Source organism: Calonectris borealis, chromosome 2 (genome assembly GCF_964195595.1).
Source record: "Calonectris borealis chromosome 2, bCalBor7.hap1.2, whole genome shotgun sequence".
Classification (NCBI taxonomy): domain Eukaryota; kingdom Metazoa; phylum Chordata; class Aves; order Procellariiformes; family Procellariidae; genus Calonectris; species Calonectris borealis.
Window position 1 is genome coordinate 93,405,156 of NC_134313.1, and position 14,308 is coordinate 93,419,463.

The window sequence follows — 14,308 nt, forward strand, 5'->3', positions numbered from 1 at the left end:
GGACACATAGTAAATTATGAACCAGTTTTGTGAAGTTAACTTGCTGTCTGCGTTCATGAACGTCTGCTAAATTAGTGCCAAATCCTTCCCTGGGCTACTGTAATTCCTCTGGGGCCAAAAGGAATATCTGGATAACTTCACTAGATTAATAAACCCTATTCTTCCAACTACCTCCAAGTAACCACAATGCAAGTTTGACTTAATAATTCCAGTGTCACTTTTTGATTTTGTTTTGTAATAAAATAGTTCACGGAACCTTTTCGATGCTGTCAGTAGGCTGCCTGTTCTGGGCAGAGGGTGAAAGGCACATCCGCGGTCACCCCTATACCTGGGAAGGTTGTGGTAAACTCTTCCTCAAGTCGTCTGGTTGACAGTTTATTTTGGTAAGTGTCCTCATATAGCCACATGCTGGAGGGTGCTCTGGTCGATTTTTAGGCATGGTCAGTAACAGCTGTTCTCCTTGACTCTACTGCAAATGTGAAAAGACCTGATGTATGAAAGGTTAAGTCATGTAATCGGGCTTTGGGAAATTACATGGTAAAGGGAGATGGTGGAGAAAGTGCAGTTTATTGAGTTTGTCACAAAAGACAACTGAGATTGGGCAAGTGACAGGAGAGCTGATGATTTCTGTGTTGTCATCAGGATTCGAGCACAGCATTGATACTGTGAAGTGCTCAAGAAAACGCTGTGGGTTAAATGACATATATCCATTTCTTTCTTATTCCACCTTCAAAGCATGAAGCAAAAACATCCTTTTTACCCTTTCACTGTTGATTATGCCATCGTGGAGCCTTTGGTCTACTTTTAACCTCCTTTTTACTTAAAACACACTACTTCCTTGGGGATATTGTTTCCCTTCTGTCTTTACCTTCTCATTCTCATTAGTGTGACAGAGTATTCTCAGATACGTTCCTGTTGCTAATATTTCTGGCTGTGTCATCTGTACCTATGATTTTCAAATCTGTAATGTTATATTTAGCTTTTAGACCTAGGTCTAAAACAGTAAGTACATCACAGGCGCGTAAGTAGTAAATGCCTCTCCAGTCACACTGAACTGGCTTCTGAGCCTCCAGAAAAAACATCTGGTTTCTGCAAATGTGAATGAGATTAAAAAAAAAAATCAGAAAAGGCACCTGTGTCTTTACAGATAACAGGCTAAATCTTGCATTCCTTACTTAAGTCTTACTCGTACAGTGTGCCTACTATATAGTTCAACATTGCAGCTCATTTTGCCTGAGGAAAGACTGGCTGAATGCTGAGTAATGACATCAAGATTAATTCCTGAGAAGCTAATGAAGTGTCACGTCAAGGGTATTACTTCAATCTGAGGGACAAGTACAGTCACATTATCTAATACTTCCCAGTGCTGAAGTTCCTCTGTTACCATATTCTAAGAATCCATATCATAATGATCGTGTGCAACTAAATGTAATGACAATAAAACATATTGAAGATGTTAATATAGGTACCTATTGGCCTCAGCTAAGCCCATCTCCTAATTGCCTGGGGCACTGTTACTCACGTTGCTATGACGTTAGGTGGCATATGCATGCGTGATCTCCCGTGTTGCTTAAGGCTGAGTAAGCTGTCATGGACAACGCTTCCTGGTACCATCTCTTGATGTGGAAGGAAGGGGTCCACCCTGCACGTTGCGTGAACACCTTGGGCCAAGAATAGATGGATACGTCAATAAAACAAGTCATGTCTACAGCACAGCCAGGCCTCATCTCTATGATTCTCCTCCACCGTGGCAGCTGAGAGTTAGCTAGGGATGACTAATGTTAGTATCAGAGTGAGACTTCGGTATTAACTAGGTGACACGAGAGCCATGCAGTTAAGGGAAACCACTGCCTTGGAGAACGTAACAGGGCAGATAGACAAGGCAGAGAAGAAAGGTAGGAAAATATAACCACTATTTTTCTATATTTTTCTACCTGATGAAATGATGCAGAAAGATCAATCCGACCTAGGTAACAAAGGCTGTCAGTAACAAAACTAGCAAGTAAAATTCAGGTTGTCCAAATCCCATTACATTACCTTGATCCAGTTTGGTGTACACACAATGAGCTCATGCACCCGGGACTGGAACTTCAATGGACGTGCAGTGCAGCTGTGCTGAGCACAGACTTGCCATGTGGCCTGCAACCCTCCTCCTCTGCGCTGGGGAACGTGCTGGACCAAAAAGCAGAAGCACTGCTGTTCTAAGAGATCCAAGCCACCAGCTGTCCTGGAGAACGTGTCCACCGTAGTGCCTCTGGGAGTATTGCTGCTACGGTATTCCCAGGTGGATGGCTGCCATCCGTAACCACTGGTTTTAATGGCACTTTTAATGCCATCGGTAACCACTGAAACCACGCCAGCATTGTGGAGGAGGGCTGTGTCCTAAGAGCCCTTATGTCTAATGCACTCAGGACTCTGGGCGCAGAGAGGGTGCTGTATAGCTGTGGAGCCCAGGAAGAAAAGAGTTAAAGCTGTGCCCAGTACCAGAAAGACTGAAGCCAAAATAAAGCCACGTGACATCTATGGCACTAGAGGCAAGGGTGAGTTTGGGGCAAGACTTGAAGCGCTGGATTTTGAGGAGTAAGTGGTCCTCAGGCTCTGTATCCCATCCCATGGCCTGAGGTGTCAGTGCAAGCATCTCCACCACAGGTCAGGGATCCTTTTCTCAGAGCCCTTGGTCTTTACACCCCTTTCTTCAGCAGCCGCAGCAGCAACTGAAGGAAAATAGAGCCCTGCTTTGGCAGCCAGAACCTTCCCGCTTTGACGTGTCCCTTTCCCAACTTCCCCTGTGTCTGTGGAGGTAAAAGCAGTGGGTGGGAGAGGCAGAGGCTTCCCTGGACAAACCCAGCCCTTCTAGGAGAGCCTGCAGGCTTGGCACAGGTGCAGGGGAGGGAGAAGTGGCCTTTGGGCAGGGATTTCCTCCGTGCCCGGCTCTTCCCCCAGCTGCGTGTCGCTGGTCACACATCGTGGCCACGTGCCACCTGTCCCTTCCCGCACGCCAGGCCCGGTGGTTTGCAGCTGGGACAACCCACTGCTGCTGCCACCAGCCGCCGGGTTTAGATTTTGTTCTGTGGGAATGGCCACTTCTTGAGCAAATCTGTGCTGAGGTGGCTCCTCGGGTGGGTCAGGGCACGGCCACGGCCCGTCCCACCACCCCGGCCAGGAGCAGGGCAGCCCCAGTCTGGGGCACCGGGGCAGCCCCAGCCCTGGGCACCTCCCTGGGGACGAGATGAGGCCGGGCTGGGACGTGGGCCCATGGGTGGGGGTCAGGGTCAGCCCCCATGAGGGGAAGCGGGGTCAGACAAAGCCCTGGCGTGGCTGGGCAGGGCCGTGGGGACACATGTTGTTGAGAAGAATCTAGTTTAAACCAAGTTCAGAGGATGAATCATCTACTTTGCAAAACTGGCATTCAAAAACTAACATTTCCTCTTCCATCTCCTAGTTTTACAGTCTGGCTTGAGAGAACGTGAAGCTGGCTGGTAAACCTTGGTCTTGCTCATCCATTTCACTGGGAAGACACTCAAAGTCTGCGGTGGGTGGTGGCAATATATTTTCTGGCATAGTACAGCAATGGGTCTGGTTGTGCCTCCCTGGAAAAGAAAATTTAAATTTGTACCTTTTGAGCTAAACTCTTCAGATTTCTTAGTTATGTTAATTTTCACTCTACTTCTGGTTTAGTTTTTAAACTTGGAAACTCAAAATACGTAAATGCTTGAAGATGCGCTATGATTTTGATTCAGTATGAATGAGTGTATGTATGAAATGAGTTGTCTTCTGGACTAAGTTACTATATTCTAGGCAATGGAATGACTCCAGATGTATACGCCTGTACTTCATAGTGAGATTAATACAGCACATCAGGAAAATAACCTGAGAAAATGATTGCAGATATAACGGAGGGCACATTTTGAAACTGTTCACTTGATCCTTTGACAAAGCACAGAAATAAAAAGGTAGCTCATTTTCTTAAATTGTGAAATATACAGTCCACTATTCTATGTTTTTTGAACAACATTTAGCATGGTGAATTTCAGGACTTTTTTCTACTGTTACATAAGTAGCAGCAGAAATTATCAGGAACAAAAATGAAATCTGAAACAGTATTTTTCTTAGCTTTGCTGCGTTGTCTTCGAGGGTAATATTTGCCCTATGCAGTGTAAGTCTGGGGATTTCTGAGGCTTTCCTCATCATGAACTCACCAGACAGGGACACTCATATTGGCATTCTGTATACAGGCCAAGGACAAACATTTCACCTAGGTCTTCTCTGCATAGCATTTCATATGCTAATTCACTGAGATTGAATGGAATAAAATCTCTTCATGATGACTTCATGCACGGTTGAGCAGACGTGGCTTCAGGGCTGTATTGGTTGACTCATGTTCATTTAAGATATCCAATTGTGCCAGCTGGAACTGCCAACTCTTCTACCCGTATATGAGTTCAGGGAGGGATTTTGTGCTATGCATTGTTGAGTTTGGTGTAGCAGCATTTTTCTTTGCAATGTCTTCACAGTCTCAGCGTTTAATAGGCTTACAGCCCTACTCACTTCAGAGATTTTATGGTTAAAAAAATTAAAAAATGTTCCCCAGCCATATTTCTTCGAGTTTAGAAAGCTTCAAGTTTGGACTGTGAAATTTGGATTGCTTCATGTTGCCTTAAGATTTTGATGACCTGTAGAATCTTTGGAACAACTCCTCAGGATACTGTAGATGCTCTCATTACCTGGGGGTCTTCTTTAATCACTGCCAGATTTTTCAAAAATGTATGCTGTAATCCAAAGAGAAATCACGGGTCTCATAAAATTGGTAGATCAGGTTCTACAGCCTGTGTTATGCAAGGGTTCAAGCCAGCTGATTGTCACAGCTTGTGTCTCACTGTCTTAAAAGGACACAAATCTGTGAGTTGACCCAGATTTTTTTTCCCGGAATCTGCTCGCCTGTGCAATAAAAAGCCTGTAGTATTTACTGTTGCCAGAGTACCAGAAGTCTAAATTGTGTTAGGCGATGAGAAGCAGAAAAGCAGTTCCGCTCCAGTAGGTACTTTTAAAAGTATTACCAGACTCCTCTATACAGATGACAGGGAAATAACTTTTGCCATTCCGGTATACAGCAGAATAACTGAACTTAGCTGTTGCAAAACAGAGTGTCACGCTGCATGAGTAAGTTTTAAAACTGACGTGCCACCTCTGATGCGTCCAGCAGACTTTATTCTCATGCTAAATTCAAAGTGTTTTTTTCCTGTGTGACTGTAGAGAGCAGTGTTCACAACATTACCGAATGACTTGCAGTCTGAATGAATAAGGAGATAAAGGGGAAGAGAACTGTTCTGGGACTAGACCATATTGCAGCTCCTTCAAATAATTTTTCTTCTGAATGGTGGTTTGTCTTGTCATTTTCTTCAAAATGGTAATTTAAGAAGTAGGGGTCTAAACATGCCTTCTGCCTCAGAACAGCACAAGAGCTTAAGCACAGAAGAACTCTCACAGTTCTTTAATTCATGGGAGGGTAGGAAGAAATGGGGCCATCCAAGGTGTCTTTCAACCAATATGTTCCCTCTTTCCACAGTGCGGAAGATGCAATGGTGTTGTACTGGGGGATGAGCACCGCACTGGTAAGACACTTGCTGTTGCACCTCTCACTCAGGCAGGCTCAGAGGAGCACAAGAAGTCCCACAACCAACAAAGGCCAGCAGCTGTACTAGGAGTAGCAGGCTGTGCAGCTAATGCAATCTAGTCTGCACTAGATTTCTGGGCCAGCATTTCCCTCCTAGGTCCCTCTTTATTAATCCCTAAGCCTTTTAATTAGGTCTTGTATGGAAAGGAGCAGAAACTGGATAGAGAAGTCATTTAACTTTCTCTTCATCCAAGCCACTCTTAGCAGAATAATTTTCATCTTAAGCAGGAAGCTCTTTGAACCAGGCTATTATTCTACCATAAGCTGTCTATAATCCTTCAACGTGCACACCACTTTCTCCACACCTTTCAATACAATTCTCACTAACGAGTCTGTTGCCCTATTTTACCCAAAACCCACTGAAGTCGGTAGCCACCTTCACAGTGGGCTTTGAATCCTGACCTTAGGTAGACAGATGGATAGGCATTTGCATTACCACAAATTCCTATAGCCCTAATTACATCTTTACGACCTATTCCTGTTATATAAATGTTAATGTTATTGTGCTAGTAAGTTTATTAGCTTGCCGGAATATGCATGCAGTATCCTCTGAAGTTTCCCCATAGATCTTAATGGGAACATTAGATCTCAGGAGGACTGAAGAAAGCTACTTCTCAGTAGGTTACCTATCGCCTGGCTAAATGTAACTGGGAAAGTGAAAAGGAAGCATTCTATTATCAAGTCCTAGCAGTTTCTTTTGTAAAATATAGAATAATTTTTTACAATTTACAACTTTTTTATACTTTTCCTATTATGGGCTAATATAATATTCTTTTCTGTGTATTTTGTGATGCAAGTCTAGCGGTCCTGGGTTAGTAGTGATATGAGCTGAATCAGCTGCTGAGTATGGGAATAGCTTACATTAGCTTGGGTTTTGGACTATTATTTGTAAATTTTACATCTGGAAGTCAAGATAGGTTTGCGGGTATAAGTTCTATAGTTTCCTGATCATACAGAAAACGTGCAGGGTGTGTTCCTTCAAGTAGTGCATAAGAATGCACACTGTGATTTGGTTGCCTTTAACAGATCTGCCAAATACCAACTGGAGAAGCAAGAATTAACATGTTCACACTTCATCTTAGCTGTATTCAGGGATCGACAAAGGCCTTCACTCCATCCTCCACTGAAACACAACAGGAGAAAATTCAGCCTGTGAAGGCACACCCACTTCCAGTGAAATCTTCAGCAAATATTGATTCTAAGCTTTTATTTTCTTTTAATACGCATATATTCAGGCTGTGAAACTGCACTAAGCAACTCTGGGAAAGTGTGTGCCTTCACCCACATTAATCACACAGACACAACTAACTTGGATTACAGAAGAAAGTGACTCATCTACTGATGACAATGGATAAAAGAAAGAGGGGGAAAAAATCCCTAATTCTCATACCTGCTTCCTCTGTACATTATAAGGAGACACTTAAGGGAGTAATACAAACACAGAGCTGGAAGCAAAGCTGTGTGTCAGAGTCTAGGTCTGCTACGGTGGGCAGTGAAGGTCACGTAATCCCTTACAGAAACTGCTGAAGCTCTGCGTTAAAACTAGTTTGGTGCCTGAGGAAGAGGGCTGCTTGGTCCCTTTACTCCTCTTGGGAAAGGTACTTCTGCTAATTTACCTTATGTCAATGTGATCTCCTCTCTCTTTAGAGTTTTCACATTGATCTAGTCATGGGAACAATCCTACCCCCATACAGATTTTATTTTGCTAGGTGAAGGAGGATAATTCTAAAATTGTTCCTATGCTCAGTTAGGAATTTACTGATGGATTATTGTGCTGCCAATAATTCACTAGTTGAGGTCCTCCACAGATCTATAATCAAGCACAATAAATTGTGGATATGTAGAGAAAGCATCCTCAGTAACAGTACTCCCATGGTAAGATGGTTTCAATAAGGTGAATCCATTCACCTAAACAATACTAGGGAGTGGCACTTCAAAGATTTGAAAATATCACTAAATGGAAAAAAAATGACTTGAGGAAACATGACAAATGTTGAGTGTGTTTGCAGTTTTTCTGGGACAAATGTATGGCAGGTGATTTTGAGTCATAGTTCCAGCCTGGCAAAGGAAGCTGGTGCAGTAACTGCGGGCATCAGTGACAAAGGAAAAAGAATATTATCTGTGTCCCCATGAGATGGCACCCTGCACCAGCAGTGCACACAGGGATGGGTTCAAAATTTTTTCTTCCTGGAAGGAGTGGATCACAGATGCTTCAGTGAGAAATAATTAATCTAAAGCATTGTGTCTCTGCTTTTGTTTCACAGAGGTTGATCTTAGTCTTTGTACAGTGGGAAAAAGATAAAGTTTCAGAATAATGTGTCAGGGATTTTTGTCTCTTTTACATATATGGATTTCCCCTTATATTTTGACTTCCTAGTCATATTGTGAGGCTATTTTCACAGGCTCTTCTAAGTAGTCAGTCAAATTTATCTCTTTATTAAGCTGATTTTTTTGTATTACACTGAGCATTATGCCCGGTGCTAAGTGTTGGGAGCAACGCCTTTAGGGAAAATAGCCAGATCCTCAACAACCTGATTCCAGCACATGGGATCATTCATTTCCCATTCACCAGATTAAAGGCTTTGTTCTCACTGAAAGCTGTCAGCTGTTTGGCTGCCTATTTCACTTTTTTCCCAATGAAATGTATACCCCAGTCCAGAACCGCCTCTCTAAAAAAAACCCAAAAGTGAGCACATGTAAGTATGAGAAATTAATTTCCTGTCCCTTATTAGGAGTAATCACCGGTGAGTAATACTTCTACGTCAGCAGACGTGTCTGAAGAAAACTGTATTGCTACCATACATGTTGAATCAGTGTGTTGCTATGTGACGCCATCCTTTATGTGTATCAGTGCAAACACCTTGGGAAGAAAGAGAAAAGAGAGACAGCTTGTTACTGTTCAGTTTGTGTCTGTCTCAATGGAACCATAGAATAACACTTTATTATTGTAAGTGTTATTTTAATTTCAAATTAACTTGTGGTTTATAACTGTCGGTCTGATCTTTGCTAGCATTTCTTATGAAAATGAAAAATATTTTGGCTATGGCTTATTCCTGTTGCTGAATAGTAATCTAGACCCATGTTACGTGAGGAATATGAAAAGTTCTGCTGTGTATACCTGTTTACAGACACCGCAGTCTTACCCTTTGAATTTTTCTAATTGTGTTAAAATTGTAGGCCACTGAATCAAAATAGAAGTGTACAAATGACTTCCTATCATTGGCTTCCTTGCAAGATCCAAAGGTTACTGTGAAAGCTGTAACTCAATTAGAAGACCTTTCATGACTGGCAGCGTAGAAAGAATGCACCCGTTTGTTCTATTCATTATTCAGTCCCATTGTATATGATTTCCCGTGTGGCCTCCAAAGCATGACAGCATTAATTGCAATCAGACGTGCACTGAGCATTAGTGGGGAAAAAAAGAAGACTACAGTGGATGCTTTGAGTCTCTGAAATAGTTGAAATAGTTCTTCATGCTGTGTTGAGCAGCAGGAATACTCCCTCTCCCCAAATGAGCTTGTTCAAAGAGCGGAGAGAAGGAGGCTGTTTTTCTTTCCTTTGCAGCAGCATGTAGGAACAGCGTTCCTAGGAGGTGTTCAGAGGGAGTGGCGAGGGGAGCCGGGGAGCGAGGGCAGAAAGCAGGCTGAGTAACAACAGAGTCACCTGGCTGGTTGCATCCCTTCTGCAACGAAGCATGTCCGGCTTGCTGGTTCATAGGTGAAGACACACATATGTAACTGCTGCATCCTAGTGTCCAGCAAGGTCTTAGTTTGTGTTTTTCCTTGAGCTGTTGAAGACCTGGAAGAGTGAGGACAAGAGCTCAGTTATTAATTTGTCAGTAGACTGTAACTTGTCTGTGTTACAAGGCTTCAGACTTTAATATTCAAAGTGTTCCACGTCAAACACCCATTGTTTCTACCTTATTTGTTTACCTTATTTTCTGAGATAATATCACAGTAGGAGGTGTCCAACTCACAGGAGGCTTAAAAACAGGAAAAATCCTGTTATTGGTTCTATTTTTTTTTTAACTTGGTGATAGAAATATAGGTCATAATAGGTGTGTGTTGAAAATACTTTGAGATTAAACTGAACCAGACTAATTTAGTGAAAGGTAAACGCAGGAGACAGGGAAGCTGATGCAAGTAGTTGTCATTCAATCAGACTGAGAAAGAGTGTTCCTGGACTGGGGGAGAACTGCTTCTTATCCCTTGCAAACCTCAGCTACCTGAGGTTAAGCATCTTCTACTTTTCAAGTTAGCATCTTCTGCTTTTCCACATCTTCCTGGTTGGGCTATAAGTAAGACTCAGACATATGGCAGGAATTCCCATAAATATGAATAAGAAGCTACTGGGAAGTCACAGTTATTCTAACATTACCTCCAACAGCAAATGAGCCCAAAATATCCGTTCTCCGGGGAAGCAGGACTCCCTCTGAGCCACTCAGTTACCAGTGCCAGTGTGGACTCCTTCATTTGAAGCATCACAATTGCAGCAGTGATTATTAGTTTCATGGCACCATGACCAGAAATAATTAATTTCTCAGCAGTAACTAGGTCAGGCTGAAGGATTCTGTACAGCTACGTAGTGCCAGACCTCAGCTATCACAGAGCAGTTATCTAGTGGAGGGTAAGTGATGTTTACACACCTCCAGCTTGGCAATGTAGATTACCTGCAGACATCTGAGAAGAGTCTGGCAGCCAACATTGTTGTGGATTTTCATCAAAATTTCTTTTACAGAAGGCATAATTAGATACATAACAATGATGACCCAGATGGCACAGTTTAGTCGACTGGCCTGTATCTTATTTTAATTGCTTACATGTATCCACACCCTGTCTTTGTTATGAATTCACTCACGGCAAAGCATACAAATTTTAAATTTGCTGTCTGGTCATGATGGAAGGTGAACCCCATCTGCATCACAGCAGAAAGTAAAATATAATTTCCTTTGGGTAATAAGAGCTCAGGAGCCTTTTGGAAGGACACATGGGTAGGACCTGATCAGGACGCCGTGGCGTGGCGTGATTTATGCTCAAAGCAACACAGGAACGTGTCATTCCAGAAGGAGATAACAGCTCCCCCATTCCCACTGTCACCGAGGAGGCACCGTGTCAGTGAAAACACATCCTTTGGTTTCCTAGCCCTTTCATTTGGGCAGCTGGGCTCACCAGCACTGCAAACCTGAAAGCAAACTCAATTATCTTGCATTTACCTTTTGTAGCCTAAAAGTATGCAGGGCCACCTGGGGTTACTGAGGTGTGAACCTGAGCTGTGCCTGCAGTGTGTCACACTGATTCCTCACGGGGACCGAAGTGTAGCCATGGCCTCCCAGGGAGTACTTGCTGGCGTTCCTCACTGCAGGCAGGGCAGCTGCCCAACCACAGAATGGTGTGGAGCAGGGGTAGGCCACCTCTTCTTTTCTAAGGACTGCGTACATCTTTTGAATAAAAATAGACCCGGTGGGCTGTGCCATCACCTCTCCCTCTCACTTTCTTCCCCCACCCTGTCATGTTCATCAGTAGTAGCGTGGACCATATGACGTGATCCTAGTGGTCCTGGAGGTGAAGGGATGGTTCTTTCTGTTCCCTTCCCACCTCTGGGGACAGCTAGCAGCAGGGAAGGCTGCTCCCCTGCAGAGGACCTGGCTGCCTATGGGACGAAGCTCTTGCTTTACAGCAACAAGAAGGGCAGATATTTTCCCTTGAGTGTTAACTCCAGTCTGGCCTTGGGCTTTTAAGACAACCAAATACACACATATGCCCCTTACAAAGACAGAGTTAAGAAACTGTCTTAATGCAGATGCAGATGCAAAGCACCCAGCCACGCATTCCTACTCGTTTTGGTTGTCTTCCTGGGCATCTTTTTCACAATTACAATTTTTCTGCAAATAGCGGCAATTCCAACGTAACTTGGAGTACTGGTTTTGCTCAGAAGGTCTTTTAATTGCTCATCCACTCCTGTATTCTCTCCTTCGTAGTTTTCGTCTGTTCTTGTCTGGTGCCTTTTGTACTGCTCTTGCTGAAGGCAACGCACAAAGGCTGCTCTTTCCTGCCAGAGCTTGTTGTTGTCTTCAGTAGCTGGGCAGGCAAAGACAACTCTGGTGTGAATCACTTTGCTCCTCCAATGTAGGAGTTGCCATGAAGAATGATTAATGGCAGCAAAAAAAAAAGAAAGCGAGAGTGAGAGGGAGTGTGTGTGTGCACAAATTAAGGTTGGGAAAGTGGGAGTGGTGTCAATGAGCAGGCAAGCTAAGAGAGTCTTCTGCTCGGCAAGATTTCACCACGGGTAGCTAGTTCTTCGTGCTGTACCCATTTCATTGGTTCGTTTACCAGGATTACAGCCTTGCAAAGTAAGTACAGATTTTTTTCTTCCTCTGATACTTTAATTTATGCCTAACTAATAGTTAACAATTCTCCATCGTGAAACATAATCGCGTAGAAGGATTGGGATAAGGAAATTTGTACGAAAAGATGTCATGTGGAATTAGAGGAGCAAAAAAGCCTTCCCAAACTACAACTTTTTGGTTTCATCCCCAAATTGCTGCATTTGCTAGGCTATATTTCTTCCCCCTAAAAAGTTTCATTGGAAGTGGTGAATAGGATCTGGCAGGTGAGACAGCAAGGGCATTAGGAATTATTAAAATGTGGTGGTTTATTGCAAATGGCTTTCCCCATATCAGAAAAAGCAGGTTTTGTATGATGCCATGAAAATGCTCCATGTGTCAAAGTAGGAGTTAGACTGTTTTGTAAGTCTCTGTTACAGAGGAATATTCCTCTCATTTTCTGCAGAGGTGTGTACACTCTGCTCTGCTTTGAATTATTAATCAAGTGACTAATCCGCACTTGTTTAAAGTGAAGGGCAGGAACTTAGGTCCAGTAATTACCCATTTATTTTCAGTGTGACCTTTTAGTTTGAAGAATTCACTGGCTATTGAGGTACAACAAAGCATATTGCGGTGGCTCATTTCTCTCCTTCCTGGAGTGACTTTCCCTGCTATATTGCTGACAGTGCTTTTTCCCCAACCATACGAGACGCTCTGATCCCACATCAGTCTGATGCCTTGTGTTCCTCAAAGAAATGTCTGTTCAGAGGAAATTGTGTCCTTGTTGCATAGCTAGGTAGTCTGCCAGGCGGATAGTTGTCATTTGTGTAGAAGTAAGAAGAAAAGGCTCACAGAAGTCTTTTATTTCCTTTACATTTTGTGTTTGCCGAGTAAGAGTTGAAGTGGGGTCAAGTTAAATGCTTGAGCTAGTTTCAAATATTAATGCCTCACTTGTGAAATATGCATGTGGGTTGTTTCATATCATTTAGCCTCTCGGTGGAAGTTTGTTTGAACTGGAGAGACTACAGCGCTGGCACTCACAGCTCCTGAGCTGTAAACCCAATACACCGCCACAGCGCTGGATGGCCAGCACTGCCCACGCTTTATCTGCCGCAGGTGTCTTCTTCTGGAAGGACCGCTTAACCAAGACAAGAGTAAAATAAATACTTGTCCTGCTTTATGGGATTATCCCTAACGTAAAGCTAACTTGACTTGTCAGACATTTCCACACAGATATTGCTATTCTCCTGATTATATTTTTAAAAGATAAGCTATATTTAGCTTTTCTTTTAGTAAGCAGGTAGTAAACAAAGCGTCTCTGTTGTTTTTTTGTTTTGTTTTGTTGTTGTTGTTGTTGTTGTTGTTGCATTCAAGAGTGACTAAGCAAAAATGGTGTCTAATGCCAATAAACAAGTTTAAGTCAGGTTTTTTATAACTGGTTCAGTAGCCTTTCAGCTCCCTTCTGTATCTGAAAGTGTTTCTGTAACACTGTGGCAGAGTCACAGTTTTAAGCAAAGCTGGGTGGATCACAAGCTACCTGTGCTTGGAAGATGCCCCAGTGCCGCGAGCCTCTCTGGAAATGCTGACATACCACTTTCCCGGGAAAGGAGGGACTCAGCAAGAATCCATGCAGCAGGCCTTTTTAAAATTTCCTTTTCAATTTTTCGACTCCTCCCTGTTCGAGGGTTCCCTGTGATTACTGACTCAGGAGCTGCGTCTGATTTCTAAGGCTGCTAATGGGCAGCCAATGGGCTTTCCTCTTGCTGGGAGCCTCAACCCTTCTCACTTGACGGGAACCGGCTTAATGGACTCACAAAGCTTGGGATGCTCAAGGCTTTAACGAGATTTAAGATTTTGTAATATTTAATACAGTAAATTCTTTTTAAGAATATGAATGCCATGAGCTCCTAAATATCATACATCATTAATAAATGGAGCATAAAATTCTGACTGACCAAGTGCAGTTGAAAAAGATGGTGGAATAGAGATTATTCTTTGCTATCCAGCCCATCATTCAAGGTTAAGGGCGAAACTGAGCTTTTTTCCCAACAAAATGCCCTGAATGGGCGTTATTTCAATAGTAGCACTAAAAGAAAGAAATTGTAAGAATGGAGAGCTTTACCACTACCAGAAATACTTTCACTCAGCACAAAAGAAGCTGTAAGAGTATGAGCAGTTACTGGATGAACAAAAGGTAAATAAGAGGTTCACCACAAAATACCTCCCATGTTCCTTACTGGAAAGGAACATCAAAACTTTGTAGAAAATGATCCAACATGAACAGTATCAGAGTTACCAATGAAGTCAGAAAA